Below are 22,752 nucleotides of genomic sequence, written 5' to 3'. Positions count from 1 at the left end.
AAAATTTTCAAAATGGTGCGTTTTCATTCATGGGTTTGACCTGGGCGTGGTGCCAAAGTCGGCCATTTTATCGGCAAAATGACAAATTCAGTAAATGACTAATAGCTCCTTGACACAACTTTCAATCTTTTTCATATCTGGCATGTATGTACGGGATCCCACCCTTAACACGAGTGCATTGAACTATTACCCATTAGGCCTAGCGCCCCCTAGTGGGAACAGGAAATGCCTTTTTTTACGAAACAGGCTCCTCCTCCAAGGAAAACAAATCTATTCATCTGAAACCTTCATCGGGGGAGCCATAAGACATGTGTTCAGGTGCCTGATGAAAAATACTGAGGTTTGGTTGAAGCAGAAGGGTCCAACAGGAGAAGTGAACATGACTGAAGCCATTTCGTCTCATCACAAGTTTTGAACAGTCATAACTTGGAAGATCTAGAACATATCATATCTCATATCTCGTGCTTGTTGAGTCATACTCTAAAGGGTACTGTAGGGGTCATTTGCATCAACCCTACAGCGCCAACTAGTGGCAATAGAAAGTCACTCGTTTTTCCAATACATGTCCAGTTCTTTTCAGGTTGGTCATTGTAGTTTCAAGACCTTTTGAAATACCTATTTACGGACCATGTCCACATGTCTCTGTCTGTTGCCGTGACTACCCTTTGTTCGCCATTAAAAGTAAAGAGGCGGCATTCGAGCATGTTAGGTTCTAATGAGATGATTAGAGAGGAGGATCTGCCACCACCCTGACCTGCACACTGTCCAAGTTGCGTGACGTCCGACTTGCGCTAGATTGCGAGGGCCCGTTCAGTCCTGCTTGCAGGCCTAGTTTTATTTGTGTTGCTTGGGTCCAAACTAAATGAAAAATGTATCTAAGAGGTACAGGTTTGGTTTTGCTAAAATTAGAGGCTATATTGAAAATTTTGTTAAGTTATGCAGGAAATATTTGTTAAATGTCTTTTCTTTGTGTTTCAGGTCAAACTAAGTCTATACAATAAGAAGGAAAATGTACACACACATATATATAAGCACTAGAAAGTACAACAGTAAGGAAAACTTTTTGGGAAACAAGTGTTATATTTTATGAGTCAATGCGATGAAACAAACTAGGAACTACCACTTAGAACTTGGGAACAAAATATGTTAGATTACATGGTGTTATCTTTAATATATTACCACAGGTAGGGGAATCAAAGAAATCTAGACAATTTCTGGAAAAACAGTATTCTACTTGTGAAAAAGGAAAACCTAAATCATCTTGCATTTCAATGTAACAGTCGATTTCCCGTGCTAATGTTGACACAAACATGAAACTTTCACTCCACAACATGGGAAAGTTCCTTTCTGCATAACATTTTACGTAGTTTTCAGTTGTCACCTTAACACTCCAAATGTAAAACTAGCATTTACATTTATGTCATAATGCAATGACATAATCAAACAAGTACTTAGATACGTGACTTTATCCATTTTCACATACAGTGGGGACAACAAGTATTTGATACACTGCCGATTTTGCTGGTTTTCCCACTTGCAAGCCATGTAGAGGTCTGTAATTTATATCATAAGTTCTCTTCAACTGTGAGGGACGGAATCTAATACAAAAAAACCGAAAATCACGTTGAATGATTTTTAAATAATAAATTTGCATTTAATTGCATGAAATAAGTATTTGATACATCACAAAAATCAAACTTAATATTTGGTACAGAAACCTTTGTTTGCTATTACAGATACCAAACGTTTCCTGTAGTCCTTGACAAGGTTTGCACACACTGCAGCAGGGATTTTGGCCCACTCCTCCATGCAGATCTTCTGTGAGGTACGGAATCTAATACAAAAATCCAGAAAATCACATTGTATAATTTTTAAATAATACATTTGTATTTAACTGCATGAAATAAGTATTTGATACATTACCAACTAGTAAATATTTCGGCTCTTAGTTCTTTTTAAGAACCCCTCCTGTTCTCCACTCATTACTGGAAGTAACTGCACCTGTTTGAACTTGTTACCTGTATAAAAGACACCTGTTCACATGCTCAAACAAACAAACTCCAACCTCTCCACAATGGCCAAGACCAAAGAGCTGTGTAAGGACATCAGGGATAAAATAACAGACCTGCACAAGGCTGGGATGGGCTACAGGAAAATAAGCAAGCAGTTTGGTGAGAAGGTAACAACTGTTGGAGCAATTATTAGAAAATGGAAGAAGTTCAAGTTGACAGTCAATCTGCCTCGTTCTGGGGCTCCATGCAAGATCTCACCTCGTGGGGCATCACTGACCATGAGGAAGGTGAGGGATCAGCCCAGAACTACACGGCAGGACCTGGTCAATGACCTGAAGAGAGCTGGAACCACAGTCTTGAAGAAAACCATCGGAAACACATTACGCCGTCATGGATTAAAATCCTACAGTGCACGCAAGGTCCCACTGCTGAAGCCAGTGCATGTCCAGACACGTCTGAAGTTTGCAACTGACCATCTGGATTATCCAGAGGAGCAATGGGAGAAGGTCATGTGGTCGGATGAGACCAAAATTGAACTTTTTGGTCTAAACTCGGCTCGTCGTGTTTGGATGAAAAAGAAGGATGAGTACAACCCCAAGAACACCATCCCAACCATGAAACATGGAGGAGGAAACATCATTTTTTGGGGCTGCTTCTCAAGGGTACAGGACGACTGCACCGTATTGAGGGGAGGATGGATGGGGCTATGTAATGCCAGATCTTGGCTGACAACCTCCTTCCTTCAGTGAGAGCCCTGAAGATGGGTCGTGGCTGGGTCTTCCAGCATGACAACGACCCAAAGCACACAGCCAAGGCAACTAAAGAGTGGCTCCGTAAGAAGTATCTTAAGGTCCTGGAGTGGCCTAGCCAGTCACCAGATCTAAACCCGAAAGAAAATCTATGGAGGGAGCTTAAAGTCCGTGTTGCCCGACAACAGCCCCGAAACCTGAAGGCTCTGGAGAAGATCTGCATGGAGGAGTGGGCCAAAATCCCTGCTGCAGTGTGTGCAAACCTTGTCAAGGACTACAGGAAACGTTTGGTATCTGTAATAGCAAACAAAGGTTTCTGTACCAAATATTAAGTTCGATTTTAGTGATGTATCAAATACTTATTTCATGCAATTAAATGCAAATTTATTATTTAAAAATCATACACCGTGATTTTCTGTTTTTTTTTTGTATTAGATTCCATCCCTCACAGCTGAAGAGAACTTATGTTACAAATTATACACCTCTACATGCTTTGCAAGTGGGAAAACCAGCAAAATCGGCAGTGTATCAAATACTTGTTCTCCCCACTGTAAATGTCGCAATCACCGCTGTCAGTTCCATTGAAAACCATTACAGCGCTGCTCGCGCTTGGAACTACTTGCGCCCTACATGAACCACATGACTACCCGCGGCGAGATCAGAGAGTGTCGCAACTCTCTTTCTCCATGGGTCTGGGTTAGGTTAGGTATATGGAATGATTCAAATGTGTGTGGCTGTTGTTATATTCTGGTTATACCCCCATTATAAAATTTAATGCAGCGTTTCAGTAGTGTTTGGAACAGATTAGAGCATTTACATAGCATTTACTTCACTTTTACATAATGAAGCAGACTTCCTGAGAAAAAGAACTCTGGTCCATTTTAAACGGACCAAACAGTGCTAGTGTGAAAGCACTCTTACTTAGATGAAGAATGCTGTGATTTTCAACAATTCATTAGGCCAATAAGAAGAACTGAAATCTTAAAATTGCCATGTTGCTTTAGAATATATATGCCTTGTGTAATGGCAAAATGTTAATTGTTATCCCAGTAAGCTTAAATGTAAAGGCTGTCGATGTGACTGTCAGGATTGTTGAATGTTATGCATATTTTTACTGTATAGTTGCTGGAACCTAATAGTAGTGTTAATATCCGATAATTGTTAAATATGGAGGGGTATTGAGAAAACAGGGCAACAAGTCTTGTTTCACTCACCTGTGTGTCTTCATAGGTTTGGTTTTCACGTCAGTATTTGCCCAAGTCTCTGTTAAACTGTTAGTTTGCTGTTTCTTTGAGTTACTTAGCCATGTTAGACTGCTGTGTGTTTTCCTGTTTTTCCGGCGTGTATATCTCTTTTGACAAGAAAGCCAATACTTTTTTTTTTTTTAGATTATGTGCCTAATTTTCCCTACTATGCCACAACACCGAATTTTAGGGCTCCCCCAACTGTCAAATCCCACTTTTACCCATTAATACATCATAAGGCACAACTGTTGATATAAACTCAGGACATGCCATATACAGTAGCAATATATGAGCTCAAAGAGGTTTGGTTTTGATTATATCGGGCAAAGCTTGGTTCTCTGACAGCAATTTGTGTTGTCCTTACAGACATTCTGTTAGACATATCTGTCAGCTCAAGGATTTACAGTTTAGCTCAAAGGTAGACTGGGTGTGTTTCCTACAGGTGGTGGTGTGTCAGCAACCTCCAAATGGGGTGGAGTACTTGTTCATTCAAAGTGCGTGTACTCACAAATCACGTTGTGCTGCCAGGTTTCACAAACATAGCCTTCTTTACAAAGCAGCAACAGGGTTTCAAAGCACATAATGGTTCCAAATCAGACATGAACTTTTGTGACCCAAGTGACATGAATTCCAAACGACCTCTGAGGAACAGCACTGTAAAAAGCAGAGGATACTAGATTATATTATAGAAGTTAAAGGTTAGTGGCTACATTACCATAGTTTAGCTCTGGTTTGTTTTTTGTTTTTTTTCTATCATGAAAACATTTTTTGACATAAAGGCATTTAGCACATGAAGAAGGACTCAAAAGAAGAACAAAAAAATTGTTATTGTTCCTCCAGATATCTCTTGTTATACCATTGTGACTAGTAGCTAAAGGGAAGAATGCCTCTGAGTTTTATACAATTTGCACTCCTGTCAAGCTCCTTAACCTATGACAGAAAATATTTATACAAGGTCAAGTCCACTGAAGACACAGGACAGATGGGACAGCAGATGCCAGATGAAGAAGAGTGCGCCTGTGCAATATTATATCACTATTTTTAACTGAAGATGCAATAAAATTCCCTTCAAAGGGCATGAAAGACACTGGATTTTAGATGTGCCCTTTTAAGTTTTAATCATGGTCTTAATTTTGCAATGTCAGCATTACAAAAGCAGATGGTAATGAAAACAAAGTCCATTGGAGAGTGTAAAAAAGACTACTATGCAATAGTAAACCAGAGGCCAAAATTTTCCTGAGATAAGAGCCAAAACACTCGATGTCCCGTTGGCAAAGGCATGTTTTTATTTCCCTTGGCTTACACCCACGCATCAAAAGCTATGACATGATGAGTAATGCAGACGTTCAAATACGCCATGAAAGAAAATAACCCATGATGACATTTTTAAAAGGGTATTTGTGTTTCCTATCACTATATTTGAAGATGTTCAATGGAAAAACAGCACTTAAATTCTTATATATCAGCAGAATCATATATCATATTGTAGTTGTAATTTAAATCATTTTCCTTCGTCCATCTATACCTTCTGTATACTGTAGATTGATTACTTCTTCATCACAAAAAAAAAAAAAAAACTTAAAAGAACAGACAATGCTCAGTAGAAATGACCTTCACTCACAAATTTCGTAGACCTCTGACAATAAAGAAAATAATGGGTGCATCTTCGCCAGAGGTAATAAGGTTTTGTTTTGTTTTTGTTTTTTTTTTAACTCCGTGGCTGCCTTTGACGCCGTTAGACGTCCAATCCATTTGAAGTGGATCGGTTGGAAGCAATTGAGCGAATGTAGGGCTAACTATTATAGGCCAATATCAAATCTGACATTCCTGGGGAAAATTATCGAGAGGGTTGTTTTTGAACAGATCAGTTTTTATGATGCAAAACATTCTTTTTAACTTATTTCAGTCTGGATTTCAGCCTCAACACAGTACCGAGACCGTGCTTATCAAAGTCCTAAACGATGTTCGTCGAAATAATGATGCAGGCAAATCATCTGTTCAGCTACTGTTGGATCTCAGTGCTCCATCCGACACTGTTGATCACAACATATTACTCATCAGATTGGAACAGAGGGTAGGGCTCACTGACACTGTTCTTCAGTGGTTCACATCTTATTTACATGAGAGGGATTTCTTTGTGTCAATCGGAAACCATCAGTCAGAACGATCCAAATTCACGTGTGGGGTCCCTCAAGGGTCCATTCAGGGACCACTTTTATTTAACATCTATATACTTCCCCTAGCTCAGATCATGGAACAGTATGACATCTCCTATCACACCTATGCAGATGACACACAACCCTACATTTCTGTCTCCACGCATGATTAAAGTCCCTTGGTCTCAAATCAATTATTGGATGTGCCAGAATTTTCTCCAGCTAAATGTGGAGAAGAGAGAAGTGATCATTTTTGGGCCAAAAAACGAAAGGTCAAAGATAAACACGCACCTGGGCACAATGTCACTTAGACCTACAAATCAAGTCAAAAATCTTGCCGTAATTATTGACGCAGACCTAAAATTTGATAGCCATCTAAAGTCTGTCACTAAATCTGCCTACAACCAACTAAAAAATATAGCCAGAATTAAGGGGCTTCTCACTAAACAAGACATGGAAAAATGTATGCATGCATTCATTTTCAGTAGATTGGACTATTGCATTGGTATATTTACAGGTCTTGATAAAAAATTTTAAAAAATCAGTCAGGAAGCTGCAGATAGTACAGAATGCTGAGTCCTTACAAATACAAGGAAACAGGACCACATTACATCGGCTTTGAAATCCTTATACTGGCTTCCAGTGAGTTAAAGGATAGACTATAAAATATTACTGCTCGTCTACAAAACACTTAATGGCCTTGGACCAAAATACATGCTTGATTTGTTGGATCCCTATGAAGCATCTAGACCCCTAAGGTCGTTTGGAACCGGTCTCCTGTATGTTCCAAGAACAAGAACCAAGCAGGGTGAGGCAGCATTTAGTTATTATGCTCCTCACCTCTGGAACAAGTTACCTAAAGGTCTGAGGTGTGTGTGCTCAAACTGTTAGCTCCTTTAAAGAGCTTGTGACACAAAAAAGCATGTTTATTTCATAATAAACGTGGTATTTTATGCTCCTGAATGAAATGGACCACTTGGATCTGTTAAGAAGCGATCGATATATTTATTCAATTTTTTGAATCCCGCGCTACGAAAATGACAGACTTCCGGCTTCGGTCTTGCATTGAGGAAGAGTGCTCTATGATGTGTACGGGAGAAGGAGTCCTTTTCACCATACAGTCGTACTGTTGTATGAGAAGGACTAAGGATTTAGCTGATTTTGCAGATTAATTCGTTTATTTTTCGCATCACGCCAGCCAAACGGCTGCAGAAAAATCTTGCTGTACGAGGGAGAGGCTTCAAAAGGTTCTCATTCACCGGTGGATATCGGCCAAAACAAGCCCTACTACTGTGGGACCATGGGACTTACGAGGAAGTGAGTAAACATTGTGTTTTGTATTATGTCAAATAGTAGGATCATTTTAATATGTAGGTGGCTTGCATTTTGCTTGTCCGCTCGGCCGACGACCGCGGCTTGTCTTACATCCCCCCGCCGGGAGAGCACTATATTCGGCTTATTGCCCTCTTCATGTGCCCGGTGTTCTGTCAAATTTTCCAACCGATCAGAAATTGAAACTTTGTGTTAAAAATAGCCGCGAATACAGCGATTACAAAGTAAACTCTACAAACTTGCTTTAAATAAAGGACTACTTACGTTTGATCATGGATGGGCATGTAAAAAGCTCTTCTCATACACATATTGTCATGTTAGCTGCATAAAAACTGCAGCCGCACTCCTATGAGTCTCTCACAGTTTACAACTTCGCCGTGTAGTAAAGCATTATTTTGCCATATTCGTGTTAACCATTTGGCAGCTACATGCTCCTCCGACGTCGGCCGGTTCGTCCGGCGGTCATTGTCCAGCTGCTTCCCCGCAAACGAGCCCTCTGCCCTCAGCAGGGGAATTACGATCTGTAATTTATTCACCGCCGGGTGGGTTGCCGATCGGCAAAGACAATCGACAACCCAGTCGTCATGCGAAATGATCCGGGCTAGTTATGTGTGATTTTCCGCTTCGAAGACTTTGAAACATCACTCGGTTCGGGTTAGCATGTCGGCTAGCTGTCACGCCTCTTGGTTTGTTTACATTCTCTGAAGCCGGGGAAGGGAAATGACATAAGTCCAACTTAAGTGGCATTAAATATCGTTCGGGAGGTGCGACAGTAAAGGTGAAGTAGACAGTTTTGACCATTATGGAGTAATTTTGCCATGTCGTCTTGAATAAATGAATTTTTATTATTTCATATTCCATTAAGCTAAAGACTGTTATTTGTCATGACCATGGCATTTATTTAGCTATTGGGGAAAAATACTTGGATAAAAAGAATATCCTGTAAAAATGTTGGAGTAGAAAGACTAAAACAATGACATTTTGCGGCTCGACGTCGCGTTTTCCTCGTTCTGAATAATTCCCCCTCAATGGGCTGAATATTAAAACCGATAAGCTCATTCTCCCGCTGACATCGTCCACCTATTGGGGACGCTAGAGCCCTATAAAGGTAGGCATGGCTAACCGGCAGATTAAGAGACTAAATTCTCGTCATCAGCGCTTTGCGAAATTGTTGTATTTTGTCGAATTGTCTCAAAATATGATTCTAATTCACATAATAATGCTATTTAAGCCTTTTTTTTCTCCTGTCGTACGCACTTTAAATCAGGGCTAAAAACGTTTTTGTATAACACAGCATATCCATAACTATCTATATATTTAAAATTTCAAGCTAATTGCTTTTTTTTCATTTTATGTATAATTCTATTTCCTGTTCCAATTGTCTTTGTAACATTCTTTTGATTTAATGTGATTTTTATTCATCATTTTATCTCTGCTCGTGGGTCTTCATGTGATTGCCTTGTGTTAAATTGTGCTATAAAAATAAATTTGCCTTGCTTAACAGCAGTTGGAAACTAGATCTGGGAAAAGTACAACATCGGCACATTATTTCTTAGTACTCCCCGATACAGATCACGTCGTTTTAGTGCCATATCGGTACACTAAACACGAATTTGTGGTTTAAGTAAACTATGTGACTGCACATAATTCTGTGCAGAACGTGTAGTTATTATGCTTTAAACTCCATCTCAACTGTGACTCAGCCATTAATTGTTCACTATCCTCTAGCCATACGTCAGTGGAAAAACAGAGCAGGCGAATTTATTTGTCTTTCTCCTTCATTCATCAAACCTGTGATCCCTGCTACTGCATAACCTCTCATGTCACATGCATTTAGGCAAGGAAACATGGATCTTTGCGTTTCCGCTGTTGAGAGCAATCATAGCGACTGCTAACACAACTCCAGACATCTGAAACAGTGTTTGAGCCCTAATCAGTATTGCAGGAACTTTCACTCTTTGTGCGGTTGAGACACATAATAATCCCCACGTCAGTCAGACGCTGGCTTGTTCAAACACAAGTGTTTCACAAGTCTCTCCTTGCAGTCTTTTGTACACACAAGTAATCTTACTGCGATTTTCGCTTTCCTTTTTTCCCTCTGGCTGGTTTGTTCTTATGTCCACATACAGTACAAACACCCTCACACATACAGGAGCACAGGCTCAAACCCACTTCCACCTGTTTCTGATTAGTGTAATTGGCCTGTGAGGTTGAGGGAAATGTATGACAGCTGAATCTGGGGCGAAAAACCTGACCTTTGCGAAAAATGAGTGGAAAATGAGGCAAGGGCCCGGTTTGCTCCCGCTGTGCATGTGCAAAACACCAGTTTAGTCTAGCCTGACTCCATATGAAGTCATTCACTCTCTCACACACTGACATATTTAGCAAGTATGGCTCACCTAAGCCATTTTGAGGAGTTTGAGGCAGGCAGGTCAAAGGGATAGCAGAGCCAGTGAGTCAACGAGCCATCCGGAGCCAGACAGAACCAGTCAATCACACTCCGAGAGCCTGTGTTGTTGGAGTCATCTCCCCACTGAATGTGCTTACAACATAATGAAAACAGCTTCATTTCTGCTGGGGTGAACATCAATAGCTTGGAAAGACAAATACACAAGGAAACTGTGGAAGTAGTGGTGAAATGTGTGAAGAGGAGAGCTGAGAGTATGAAGGCCTCATCCACAGCCATATTTTACTGCGGAATGTGGACACTTTGATGCGCTCATAGCATGCTTTATAGGAGGATTCCAAACTGTCTTTCGGCTGTAGTCTTTCTGGGCTTAGCCACAGAAATGCTTCATTAAAGGCAGGAAGCCATCACAGTTAGCGTTAGTGAGACTTGTGCAATGAAAGTTAATGACAGTAAACTCCTAATGTCTTTTTTTCCCCCGCAACACTCTTACTTGTTAATGGCCAACAAGTTTGGGGGAGCTATTAGTGCAGAAATTATGTCACTTTTGGGGATCTACAAAAAATAGGATTATGTGCCAAAACAAATACAGTATTCGGATTTTGACTGGTTATTCCACTCTTCTGCATGGCATTGAAGTCACTGTTCATAAAATCATTGGGTGGTCTACTTGTAAGGCCTTATGGAGAACACCATTAATTGATCACTTGCTCTTCTATTCATATCTACAGGGGCGAAACTCAAGGGCGATAGGGGTTGCCCGGTTTGTGGGCGTAAATTGGAGGGTTGGGCGAGGGTAGGGTCAAACAGAAAGGTAAGATGATGCGTGGAGCTGTAATGTCGCGTTTTAAGTGTTCAAACTTAGCTGGTTGTCTGGAGGGGCCCGCAAAAAAATTCCACTTGCACACACACAAATGCACGCACCCACACACACAGACCGGACAATCGTCTAGAGGGGCTCACGAATAATTTTCTACTAGCACCCTCCCATCGGATGATCCACTCTGGGGGCGGTCGTTCATGCTCGTCGCAATTTGGCCCAGTTCACATTTGTTCCGCCACTGCATATCTTGCTGCCAATCAAGTGACCCCAAGTTTATAAGTAGTAAATTTAATATTCTTGTATCTATTTACTCATCCGATTTTATTGTGGAAGATGTGTCTTAATGGGAATTTGTGAATGTGCTTGTGAGCCCTTTCGAGGTAGAATTTCTGTCACTATTGGGGATAGACAATAAAGTATTGTATTCTAATTCCATTCTAATATTTCGTGATTAAGTACTAAATTTCAATACAACACAAGCCTTAACGTTATGTTAGATGTATGTAAGATTGTAGGTTCAATCCATCCTTTATTTCTCGTCTGCAACTTGTTCAAAATGCTGCTGCTCGATTTTTAACCGGTACACCCAGACATGAACATATTATCCCCATGCTATCATCGCTCCACTGGCTTCCAGTGCATTTTAGAATTGATTTAAAACTTTAAATGTTTGTTTTTAATCCTATTAATGGCCAGGTTCCTTATTTATCGGAGATTTTAACCCTCGTTTACTCTGGCAGGGCTCTTCATTCTACTGGCCAGTTTCTTATGCATGTTCCAAGGTCGAGACTTAAACAGCGGGGTGACCGATCCTTTGCAGTTGCTGCCCCCAGGTTGTGAAATAACCTGCCCCCTGAAATCCACACCATTACAAATCTAGGCCTTTTTTAAATCACCAACTTTTTTAGACTAGCTTTTTCTCCAAACTAGGGTAGCCTGCTTTTATTTCTAAAGGGTTTCATGTTTTCGGATTTTATATTTTTTATTGTTTTATATGCTGTTTGGACTTTTATCGCGGTGCGTTGTTTTTGTTTTTTCTTAATGTCATTGTATCGTACTTTCCTGCCTTTTATTTAACATGACCTGCAGTGGGGAGAACAAGTATTTGATAGACTGCCGATTTTGCTGGTTTTCCCACTTGCAAAGCATGTAGAGGTCTGTAATTTGTATCATAAATTCTCTTCAACTGTGAGGGATGGAATCTAATACAAAAAAACAGAAAATCACGTTGTATGATTTTTAAATAATACATTTGCATTTAATTGCATGAAATAACTATTTGATACATCACAAAAATCTAACTTAATATTTGGTACAGAAACCTTTGTTTGCTATTACAGATACCAAACGTTTCCTGTAGTCCTTGACAAGGTTTGCACACACTCCAGCAGGGATTTTGGCCCACTCCTCCATGCAGATCTTCTCCAGAGCCTTCAGGTTTCGGGGCTGCTGCCGGGCAACACGGACTTTCAGCTCCCTCCATCGATTTTCTTTCGGGTTCAGATCTGGTGACTGGCTAGGCCACTCCAGGACCTTAAGATACTTCTTACGGAGCCACTCTTTAGTTGCCTTGGCTGTGTGCTTTAGGTCGTTGTCATGCTGGAAGATCCAGCCACGACCCATCTTCAGGGCTCTCACTGAAGGAAGGAGGTTGTCAGCCAAGATCTGGCGATACATAGCCCCATCCATCCTCCCCTCAATACGGTGCAGTCGTCCTGTACCCTTGGCAGAGAAGCAGCCCCAAGAAATGATGTTTCCTCCTCCATGTTTCACGGTTGGGATGGTGTTCTTGGGGTTGTACTCATCCTTCTTTTTCATCCAAACACGACGAGCCGAGTTTAGACCAAAAAGTTCAATTTTGGTCTCATCCGACCACACGACCTTCTCCCATTGCTCCTCTGGATCATCCAGATGGTCAGTGGCAAACTTCAGACGTGCCTGGACATGCACTGGCTTCAGCAGCGGGACCTTGCGTGCGCTGTAGGATTTTAATCCATGACGGCCTAATGTGTTTCCGATGGTTTTCTTCGAGACTGTGGTTCCAGCTTTCTTCAGGTCATTGACCAGGTCCTGCCGTGTAGTTCTGGGCTGATCCCTCACCTTCCTCATGATCAGTGATGCCCCACGAGGTGAGATCTTGCATGGAGCCCCAGAATGAGGCAGATTGACCATCAATTTGAACTTCTTCCATTTTCTAATAATCGCTCCAACAGTTGTTACCTTCTCACCCAGCTGCTTGCTTTTTTTCCTGTAGCCCATCCCAGCCTTGTGCAGGTCTATTATTTTATCACTGATGTCCTTACACAGTTCTTTGGTCTTGGCCATTGTGGAGAGGTTGGAGTTTGTTTGTTTGAGCATGTGAACAGGTGTCTTTTATACAGGTAACAAGTTCAAACAGGTACAGCTACTTCCGGTAATGAGTGGAGAACAGGAGGGGTTCTTAAAAAAGAACTAAGAGCCGAAATATTTACTAGTTAGTAATGTATCAAATACTTATTTTATGCAGTTAAATACAAATTTATAATTTAAAAATTATACAATATGATTTTTTGGATTTTTGTATTAGATTCCGTCCCTCACAGTTGAAGAGAACTTATGATACAAATTACAGACCTCTACATGGCTTGCAAGTGGGAAAACCAGCAAAATCAACAGTATATCAAATACTTGTTCTCCCCACTGTATGTCTGTCATTGTCGTAAAGCACTTTGAGGACCTTTCGGGTTTTTGTGAAGGGCTATAGAAATCAATTTGATTAATTGATTGACAATAAAATATTTATAAACCTGGAAATGTTTCCATCACAATGATAACTCTGCAATAAAAGCATATGGGATAAAGTCTAATCCCATTCTTGTGGTTTCTGATATAAAATCCCAACGCCTCCAAAAGATGTTTAAACATTTCCATGAATCAAGAGTTTTCGTCATACAATTCCCTCTCTTCCCTCTATCATCAGTATGGAAGAATAGTGAGCCTGAACAGGATTTATACAAATCAAGGTTTCACAGTTTTTTTTTCAAATTTTTAGTGTGCACACTCCATGCTCAAATCATGTTGTGATCTAGTCCAGAGCTAAGAAAGGGATGGTTTAAATCATTTTTATTGGAAGACGAATACTGTAGATTCTCTTTCTATTCACATGCACCTGTTTGAGTTTATTTCTAGCCACAACATTTGTGCGGAACACTCTGGGAGCCAAAAAAGCTTTTGTACAAGAGGTGGACTCTTGTTTACAACATTTGTCTTTGAACTATTTTTTCCATCTGATCTGTTACAAAATCCAGGGTTATTTGGTCCATGTACAATCAAAGCAATCTGCCCTTTGTTACTGGTTCTGTTAATTGTCTTTTATGGACAAAATATCCAGGCGCAGCCAAGGCATAAATGTTGTCCAGCTTGGATCACATCTTTGGGGGGGGGGGCGCTATTTATTACTGTAAACGGTAGATTTTGAATTTGGTCACGGTGTGACATCACACCGCACCTTTTTCTGCAAGTACCTGCCCTCTTCATTATTTCTTTTTGCCCACAAATATCGGGAGCACTGATAATTAAGAAAATTTCATCTGGAGATTGTGCCGCATTACCATACAATTTAAAAATAATGTTGTAAATCAATCTATACACGTGCATTTGCTGTGGTTAAATGCAATGCTTTTGTCAAATGACAAGTTGCTGTCTTTAAAAATAATAAAACATTCTACTTGTTTGATTTAAAAAAGACAAAGAAAAAAAGAAAGAAAAAAAAGAATCAGCAGGTCCTTAAAGTGCCTACGACAGGATAAAAAAAAAAACTTAAATAGCATTATTAAATAAATAATGCCATGATAATAATAAAACATTCTACTTGTTTGATCTAAAAAAGACAAATAAAAAAAGAAAGAAAAAGAATCAGCAGGTCCTTAAAAGTGCCTACGACAGGATAAACAGGATAAAAAAAATCTTAAATAGCATTATTATGTGAATTAAAATCATATTTTCAGAAGATTCGACTATATACAACAATTTGGCAAAGCGCAGATGACGAGAAATTAGTCTTTTAATCTGCCGTTTAGCAACGCCTACTATTATAGGGCTCTGGTGTCCCCAAAAGGATGCAGGTTCATGGTTTCAACTGATTTTGAATTCAGCCCATTGAGGGGGAATTATTCAGACCAGGAAAATGCGAGGAAGAGAGCCGCAAAAAGTCATTGTTTCAGTCTCTCACCTCCAATATTTTTACAGGTTATTGTTTTTGTCAAAGTATTTTTCCCCAATTCCAAAATAGATGGTATGGTCATGACAAATACCAGTCCTGTGCTAAATGGAATATGAAATATCAAAAATGCTTTTATTCAGTATGACATGGCAAAATTACTCCATAATGTTCAAAACTGTCCACTTCTTCTTGCACCTCCCAAACTACCGTATTGACCCGAATATAAGACGGCCCTGATTATAAGACGACCCCCTCTTTTTCAAGACTCAAGTTTGGAAAAAATACTTTTTGAACACCAAATTAATTTTCATACTGGAAGTAATTACAGTACATCTGAAACAAATAATTATAACAATATATTTGAGAGAAAAAGCATGTTATTTTGCCTCATTAAAATATGAATATCTAAACATTTAAATATGTAAATTAAGTACAATCACATTCGTAAATGAATGGCTTCTGGTTTTTGAAATGTAAATAAACCAATCTATTGTGATAAAACAAAATTTCAATAACTGCATTAACCATCAAAGTGAGGTCTAATTACCTGTAGTCTTGAAACAAATCTGAATAAGGAAAAACATTGCGATAAAATAATGCAAACTGGTTAAACTTGAGAGTAGCAGAGATCTGTCATGACAGAACATTACTCCTCAAGTTCAGCATTCGCTTCAAAGATATCTGGCGCCATCTAGCGTCGTGAATGGGTATAATGTCTATACCGCGAATATAAGACGACCCCCACTTTTTCAGTCTTATTTCAATGCAAAAAAACACTGTCTTATATCCGGGCCAATACGGTATATTTTATACCGGAGTTAGTCCGGCTTTTTTCATTTCCCTGCCCCGGCTTCGGAGAGCGTAAACAAACCAGGAGGCGTGACAGCTACCTGACATGCTAACCTGAACTGAATGATGTTTCAAAGTCTTATTCTCGGCTTTCGAAGCAAAAAATTACACAAAACTAGCTTGAACCATGGCACACGGTGGCGGGGTTGTTGATTGTCTTCCCTGATCAGCAACCTGCCCGGCGGCGAGCAAGTAACAGATCAGCTGGAGAGTACTGCCAGACAAACCTGCCGACGTCGGAGGAGCACGTAACTGCAACATGGTCAGCACAAATATGGTGTAAAATGATGCTTTACTACATGGTGAAGAAGTAAACAGTGAGAGAGTGGCGTGCAGTTGTTGTGCAACTAACATGGCAGGATGTGTCTGAGGAGAACTTTTCTACATGTCTGTCCATGATCAAACGTAAGTAAATAGTCCTTTTTTTTAAAAGAAAGTTTATAGTGTTTACTTTGTAATCCCTGTATTCGTGGCCATTTTTTACACAAAGTTGCAATTTCTGATGAGGTTGAAAATTTGACAGAACACTGGGCACACAAAGAGGGCAATAAGCAGAGTATGCGATAAGCCGCCGGTCATCAGCCAAGTGGCATTCTCAGTGGACAATCAGCCACAAAATGCAAGCCACCTCCATATTAAAACGTGTGCCATGATCCCAGTATTTCGCAAAATACAATGTTTATTCACTTCCTCGTTAGTCCAGTGGTCCCACAGCGGTAGGGCTTCTTTGGCCAATATCCACGGTCAATGGGAACCTTTTGAAACCCAAAAACACTCACACGTCCCTCCCTGGTGTAACAACAATTTTCTGCAGCACATTTGGCTGGTGTGAAGCGAAAAATAAATAAATTAATCCGTAAAATCAGCTCAATCCACAACCCATTTGCATACTATAAAGCAATGCTGTATTGTGAAATGCTGACCCGGGTGACGTCACATTTGCATGCCTCCTCAAAACAGGAAATTATTCATTTTCATGGCGCGGGATTCAAAAAATTGAAGAAATAAAACGATCGCTTCCACTCACATCCAAGCAGTCCATTTCATTCAGGAGCATAAAATACCGCTTGAAATATGAAATTAACAAGCTTTCTGGTGTCATAGCACTATCTAGGTAACTTTTCAACCTTTAACAGATATTTTCATAACATTTGTGATAATATGTCCCATACCAACCAGTTGAATGACACCTCTTTTATATCTTGGGGAGTCAGTATCGCCTTCACTGGCACTAATTAACTTTGAGGAGGTTGGCTGGAACCCTGCCACACAAAAAATAACTACAAATGTGCTGACTGCTTTACAGCATACGTCACTTCCCCCTTTCCCATTTCTGCAAAGATGGCAAAGCAACAAAAGAGACAAAAAGTTTTGTCTAGGGAGGAAAAAAAGGCAGGCTACCAAGATATACAGAATATACAATGAAGAAAACAAGTATTTCAACACCCAGCTATTTTGCAGGTTCTCCTGCTTTGAAATCATGTAGAAGTCTCAAATGTTCATTGTAGGTGCATGTCCACTGTGAGAGAAATAATCTAAAGAGAAAAATCCAGAAATCACAATGCATGATTTTTTTTAAACAATTTATTTGTGCGATACAGCTGCAAATAAGTACTTGAACGCCTGTATAACAGCTAGAATTCTGACCCTGAAAGACCTGTTACTTTGCCTATTAAAAGTCCACCTCCACTCCATGTATTATCCTGAATCAGATGCACTTGTTTGAGGTTGATAGCAGCATAAAAACACCTGTCCACCCCTTATAATCAGTAAGACTCAAACTTGTAACATGATCAAGGCCAAAGAGCTGTCCAAGACACCAGAGACAAAACTGTTCACCCCCACAAGTCTGGAAAGGGCTACGGAGCAATTGCCAAGCAGCTTGGTGAAAAAAGGTCAACTGTTCAAAAATGGAAGAAGCAATAAATGACGGTCAATCTCGGTCGGAGAGGAGCCCTATGTAAGATATCACATTGTGGGGTCTTAGTGATTCTAAGAAAGGTGAGGAATCAGCCCAGAACTACACAACAGGATTTGGTCAATGACCGGAAAAGAGCTGGGACCACCGTTTCCAAGGTTACTGTTGGTAAAAAAACTAAGATGTCATGGTTTGAAATCATACGTGGCACGGAACGTTCCCCTGCTTAAACCAGCACATGTCAAGGCCTGTCTTAAGTTTGCCTATGACCATTTGGATGATGCAGGGGAGTCATGGGAGCAAGTTTTGTGGTCAGATGCGAGTAAAATAGAACTTTTGGTCATAAGTCCACTAACCGTGTTGGGAGGAGGAAGAATGATAAGTACTATCCCAAGAACACCATCCCTACTGTGAAGCATGAGGGTGGTAGCATCATGCTTTTGGGGGTGGGGGGGTTCTGCGCATGGGACAGGACGAGTGCACTGTATTAAAGAGAGGATGACTGGGGCCCTGAATTGTGAGATTCTGGGGAACAACCTCCTTCCTTCAGTCACAGCATTGAAGATAGGCAAATATTTGTTGATCCAGTGAACAGTAGTCAAGCAAGCACATTAAGCTAACAGTACAACACAACGAAAATCCTCTACTCAAATGTGATAACATGCCTCAACATGGATTAAATGATACCAGACGTTGGGATCCTCCCCATAACTTTGAGTGAGCAAGCAAACTTGTCAAATTAATTAATAACAGTCATTTTATGATCTAGTATTTTTCCCCACAGATCCCTAAAAGAGTACATGTCCAGAATGAATAGACACTATGTTTGAAAGAATTTCTTTACTTAAACATCTGCTATGTATACCTGTATATCTGCTTCCTAAGATAGAGAATTGATTCCACTGACTGATTCCAGCAAGGAATCGGCAGGATTATGTCTCAGCTGGAGACTACTCATGCACTAGAGCAGACAGAAATACTGACACACCAGAATGACTCACAGGGGCCTGTGATCCACCTGTGCTCCCTCCCTTGATTAGCACAAAGTGTGGCCTGCCCTCAAGGAAGATGATAGAAGATCGTTAAGTCGTTTTTGTTCCTTTGGAGTTTCCTCTTTTGGCAATGGATTTGTCTGCCTATGGGCAGGACAGACAAGGCAGGCCTGAGCGGGGTCAAAAGGGGGTTGTGAAAATACACTCTCACATTGGGTGGGATACAAGCTCAAACAGATTTTCCTATGACTTGCCCCTGGTGAGTCGGATTTTGCCAAACAAATGCATCATCCTGCTCCCCGCGGCAAACTTGGGGAGCCGTTTGGGTCGTGTCGCCAGGGAGTTTTGAGCCTTTGTCATTTGATTCGTCTTTGTTCTTGTCATTGGGTTTTCATATGATATGCTTGTTTGTTGAAGGTAATAGATTTCTACTGATATAAACGGATATGAATGAAGGCATCAAACTTGCCAGAAACTCCAAACCACATTAGCCTTCCCAGAATGCCTCTAGTTATACATTCATAACCTCGATCGCGATAATTAATCGTTAGACAACCAGAATGTATCACATTGGTGACACAAATGTATATCATAATTCCCTTTTTGGTCGGGTTATTTGTCTCTTTCGTTATGCAAGGAATCCCAGTGTGTAAATCAATCCTGCAAAATCCGTTGTCTATCCATTGCTGACGTGAACAAACACTTTATTTTGCAATCTGTCACTAGGAGCCCAACGGCAATATTGTATGTTTATCTCATTAGAAGAGGAAACAACTAGAAATAAATTCCTCTCCTTCAATTGCCATGAGGACAGACTATGTTCCGATTTTACTGCTCTTCAGCCACGCTAATGGGAATTAAATGTCCTCATGCTCAACAGCCCTGAGATTTGATTTACTGACATAAAACCTATGTCGAATCCAGAAACTTTGCTACTGAAAGATGTTTTATGATTATCAATCGTCTATGTCACACGCAATCGTTATCCTAACTTAAAAACTACTTGGTGTATCAACTACACTGCAAATTCATAGCGTCTTAATCAGATTATTTTTCTTAAATCTAGTTGAATAATTTCTCCATTTTGTTTTGAGTGTTAAAGATAATGAGAAAAAAATAGTAATATTCTTAAGTCCATACATCTAAAATTTGGTAATATTTCACCTAAATAAAGAAAAAAATTGCTTTCAAATGATGTTTTGAACAATATCTATTCTTGAATTAAGAACAATTTTGACAAACAAGCTTTTATTTTTAAAAAAAAATTAAATACACTAATTTGTTGATTAAAATAAGTCTGTTAAGCTTATTTTCAGCTAGCTATTTTTCTTATTTCAATAAATACCACAGAGGTCTGTGCTCACAATAAAGTGGTGTTGAAACATAAGGACAATGACAGGTACTCTTTTTGTATGTTTTTGACTTGACGCCGAACTGCAGTCATTTTAGATTCCACTTGTACTTATTTTAGTTGCAGGTAATTTGTAGAGACAAGTTTCCGATGTACTTCCGCTTTACTTCCTTATGTCTGCAAGCAACTTCTGTTTCAGAATTTCTCCATCAGAAACAACAGTAGAGCTGGAGTAACATTTATCATCAAAATCCCTAAAAAAAGACAATTTGGAAATACCGCATCCATCTGCCGTCATCACGACAGGGAAGGACAACATATTCATGAAGGCAGATGGGGAACCAAGCTCGTGCCACCACAAAGACCGGGTGTTTTTGTAGCAATGTTGCTGCTTTAATATGGAAGGTATGTTCTTCCCATCCCTGCATTTTCATGTGCCCGGTGTAGGTTCACTATCCTCTTCCCCTCGCTATCCACTCGCTCTCGCTATATGATTGGCCGAAGGAACGAAATGCTCTCCCGTGATTGGCCGAAGAGTCGAAATGCTCTCCCGTGAAATGCCTGTTTAAAAATGTTCCCGTTGTTACTTCTTGCGTTCGCTTAAAAGTGCTAATTTAAAAAGGAAAATCGATGGATGATACTACATACAGAGCGTATTATTAACAAATGCTAAAGTTGTATATTCATACAGCGAGAATAAGGAACGTCACTGACAAGCGCAGGCCCCCGCGAGTGGATAGTAAGGGGACTAGGATAGTGCGCCTACACCGGTACTCAAAAAATACTAAAGCTAAACTCTTGTGCATTAAACGACTTGTTGCCTTTAATATTGTTAGTACGATAATGATTGTAATTATAATGATCTTTAATATTATTTACTACATCTACTGTGGCTGCAACACATACTATCTGCTGCTAGCCTGTTGCTAATCAGTACGTGTAGAATGGCACAATTATGTCAACGCATAAATACAAGTGTTACAAGTTTTTTGTTTGTTTGTTTACAGGTGGAAAACGTTGTTAGGCAAGGTAAGACCACTCGATGTGCCTCACAACAACACTTACTGTACGTTGATGGACATATATCGAGACTACGTCATTCTACTCTGGGGCCGGAGGCTGTGGCTCGCCTCGCGTCGGAACATCAGCTCGATCCTGAGATCCAACTATGTCAGATGTGCTTTAATGCTTTTGCACCCTAACAGTATTTACAATAGTTGATGCAATTATGTGTGTTTAAAACTAGGTGTTATGATTATGTTTTCTCTATTCACTTATGCTTTAGTGTTTACACAATGAAAAGAGTAAAGTTTCTGTTTTCAGTAAACGTCACCATAATGTTTCATTCTGGTTTCTGTTCTCAGTAAATGATACAATCTCGATAAAACAAAACTTACGCATGTGCAATGAATGCTCTCCAACTTCTTAATAAAAGGCTGCGCTCCTCAGGGGGAGGTTAGATAAGCTTGTTGTGAGCCACTCGCTCCGCATCAACCTTTCTCCTGACGGCCGTCAGCGTAGACATCTTATCTCTGTCTCCGTTCTGATTCTCTCTCCGCCCTCCCTCAGGTCCTTTATTATTTTCTTAGTACAATAGTAAGTTTAGACCCAACAAACTACAAGCTTTTTAACTGCAACAACTTTTAGAAACGCCATTGCAGCTGGAATTACTGAAGACAGTGGGAGAAAGCCCGTCTGGAGGCCGTAATGTCGGGTGAATGTTTGGCGAGGCTCCGGAGCTTTGCTGTCTGATATCACATTCTCGTATGGTATTCTTCCAATAATTTTATAAATTTTGGTTTATTGACCTGTTTTGCGCATGCACCAATCGTTTTAAATAAAACAAGAAATGGACTCATGTCCGAATGTTTTATTGCGATCAAAATCTGAAATAAAAAGAAAGACATACTCTTTTTGTTTAAAAGTACATACCCTGTGGTATTTCCTTGTACCAACAAAATCCGTGTCAGCCCTTCTGCATTTGGCAAATGTCATATAATTTGTAAATTCACCTCATTTTGGTCACTCAAGTGGCCAGCGTATCAATCAATACCTCACGTCAACACAGGCTGACAGGTTGTTATAATTTTGTCTACGAATGATAAACGAAGTGATAAGAACAATCATACCATCTCATCTACGTCATTTTTGGTGATTCCATGGGTTCCTCTGGTTTGATTTTGCTGTTTTAACTTTGTCAACACAGTGCTTACTTCAACCGCAATTCATGCTGTTCTTTCTAAACCGGAAATTCGGAGCATACATCTTCCAAGATGGCGCCGCCCATATTTCGCTCAGGAAACTTGTCTATACACTTTTTTACATAGTTTTTATAGTTTGTTTATATGTTGGTGCAGCTGCAATGCCTGAATTTCCCAATATGAAGGATTTATAAAAGATTATCTTCAATTCAGTAAATTTCATTTGAAGCACTGGCAGATAATTTCACTTATTTATAGTAAATTTACACTGAAAACAAGGGAATTTAATTAGTTTTAAGGAGGTGTGTTTTTGAAGTGTACACTCACCTGAAGCTAACTGCATTGTCATTGCTCCTTAGAATAACCAGTGTCTGTTTACGTTCAATTGGTTTTAGGCTACCCGCAAATGCTAAGGGCGGTGCAATTAAATTGAGTTATTATAATGAATCAACTACTAACTCTTAAAAAAAAAGGGGGCGGGGCCTATCACAGATTGAAATGTTACCCTTTCAGGGAC

The sequence above is a fragment of the Corythoichthys intestinalis genome, chromosome 15, assembly GCF_030265065.1.
Source record: "Corythoichthys intestinalis isolate RoL2023-P3 chromosome 15, ASM3026506v1, whole genome shotgun sequence".
NCBI classification, from domain to species: Eukaryota; Metazoa; Chordata; class Actinopteri; order Syngnathiformes; family Syngnathidae; genus Corythoichthys; species Corythoichthys intestinalis.
This window is presented reverse-complemented; position numbering follows the sequence as displayed.